Source organism: Lissotriton helveticus (assembly GCF_964261635.1).
Source record: "Lissotriton helveticus chromosome 1_1 unlocalized genomic scaffold, aLisHel1.1 SUPER_1_unloc_1, whole genome shotgun sequence".
NCBI classification, from domain to species: domain Eukaryota; kingdom Metazoa; phylum Chordata; class Amphibia; order Caudata; family Salamandridae; genus Lissotriton; species Lissotriton helveticus.
Genome location: NW_027611648.1, coordinates 5,878,520 through 5,880,862, shown reverse-complemented (window position 1 = coordinate 5,880,862; position 2,343 = coordinate 5,878,520). Strand labels below are relative to the sequence as shown.

At 43.6% G+C, this 2,343-nt stretch overlaps 1 pseudogene; it reads left to right on the top strand.

The window, feature by feature from the left end:
- The first annotated feature begins 227 nt into the window (after positions 1-227).
- On the top strand, positions 228-2,052 carry LOC144805428 (uncharacterized; annotated as a pseudogene).
- The last annotated feature ends 291 nt before the right edge of the window (positions 2,053-2,343 follow it).

Below are 2,343 nucleotides of genomic sequence, written 5' to 3'. Positions count from 1 at the left end.
CTGAAGTACAGAGTATTGTCCCAATTTGCACCTACTGGAAGGAAGATTAAGCTTTACCCGCAAGCATGCAAAGCCATTATCCAATCTAAAAATGCAATCACCCACAAGGAAGCCTTACTGATATTATGAATGTGGCAGGTATTTAGTGAGTCTTGTATTTTATTGTTAAATCGGAAATATCACACACATACAGGGAATGTGAAAATAACGCAAGTGGTTTATTAACTATGCTGACCCTTCAGGAAACACATTCAGGAGAAAAATCTGGCAATTGCACTGAATATGTCAAGAACATTAGCCAATTAGAAACCCTAAAAGAGCATCAGCGAATACAAACAGGGGAAAAACCATACCATTGCACTGAATGTGTTAAGAGCTTCAGTCGGTTATCACTCCTCCAAAGACATCAGCGAATACACACAGGGGAAAAACCATTCCATTGCACTGAATGTGCAAAGAGCTTCAGTCAAATTGCAAACCTCCACACACATCAGAGAATACACACAGGGGAAAAACCATACCATTGCAATGAATGTGTGCAGAGCTTCAGTCAAATTTCACACCTCCACACACATCGGAGAATACATACAGGGGAAAAACCATACCATTGCAATGTATGTGTAAAGAGCTTCAGTCAAATTTCAAACCTCCACACACATCAGCGAACCCACACAGGGGAAAAACCATACCATTGCAAGGAATGTGTAAAGAGTTTCAATCAAATTTCACAGCTCCACACACATCAGCGAACCCACACAGGGGAAAACCATACCATTGCAGTGAATGTGTGAAGATCTTCAGTCAGTTAACAGACCTCCGGAGACATCAGCGAATACACACAGGGGAAAAACCATACAATTGCAATGAATGTGTGCAGAGCTTCAGTCAAATTTCACACCTCCACACACATCAGAGAATACACACAGGGGAAAAACCATACCATTGCAATGTATGTGTAAAGAGCTTCACTCAAATTTCAAACCTCCACACACATCAGCGAACCCACACAGGGGAAAAACCATACCATTGCAGTGAATGTGTGAAGAGCTTCAGTCAGTTAACAGACCTCCGGAGACATCAGCGAATACACACAGGGGAAAAACCATACAATTGCAGTGAATGTGGAAGTAGTTTTAGGGTACAATGAAACCTCCACACACATCAGAAAACACACACAGGGGAAAAACCATACCAGTGCAGTGAATGTGTAAAGAGCTTCTGTCGGTTACAAGAACTCCAAACACATCAGCGAACACACACAGGGGAAAAACCATACCATTGCAAGGAATGTGTAAAGAGCTTCAGTCAAATTTCACATCTCCACACACATCAGAGAATACACACAGGGGAAAAACCATACCATTGCAGTGAATGTGTGAAGAGCTTCTGTCGGTTACATGTGTCCGCACACATCAGAGAATACACACAGGGGAAAAACCATACCATTGCAAGGAATGTGTAAAGAGCTTCAGTCAAATTTCACATCTCCGCACACATCAGAGAATACACACAGGGGAAAAACCATACCATTGCAAGGAATGTGTAAAGAGCTTCAGTCAAATTTCACATCTCCGCACACATCAGAGAACCCACACAGGGGAAAAACCATACCAGTGCACTGAATGTGTAAAGAGCTTCAGTCAGTTAACAGACCTCCGGAGACATCAGCGAATACACACTGGGGAAAAACCATACAATGGCAGTGAATGTGGAAGTAGTTTCAGGGTACAATCAAACCTCCACACACATCAGAAAACACACACAGGGGAAAAACTATACCAGTGCAGTGAATGTGTAAAGAGCTTCAGTCAGTTAAAAGACCTCCGGAGACATCAGCGAATACACACTGGGGAAAAACCATACAATTGCAGTGAATGTGGAAGTAGTTTTAGGTTACAATCAAACCTCCACACACATCAGAGAACACACACAGGGGAAAAACCCTACCATTGCAATGAATGTGGCAGTAGTTTTACTTACTCTTCAGCATTAAGAAATCATCAGCGAGCTCACAAAGGGGAAAAAAATATTTTAAATGCCATAAATGCTTGAAAAGCTGTAGTCCATTGTCAATCCTAAACAGGCATCAGCGAACACACGCAGAAGAAAAGCCTTCAAGTGCAATGACTTTTTCCTGCTTTCCTTGTTTGTGCCCAGAACACTTTCACGATCTTACCTGCTGCTGGCTCCTACTTAATCCCGCTACCTGTCTTCCTGCGAGAGCCCACTGCACGCCTCCCGCTGCCACACTCTAATTGCATCACTGAGTGGCCGCCGAGTGGAGGGGGGGCCCCTGCTGCGAGGAGACTACATCCTCCATCAGCCTTTGCGGCTGGAGCCGCA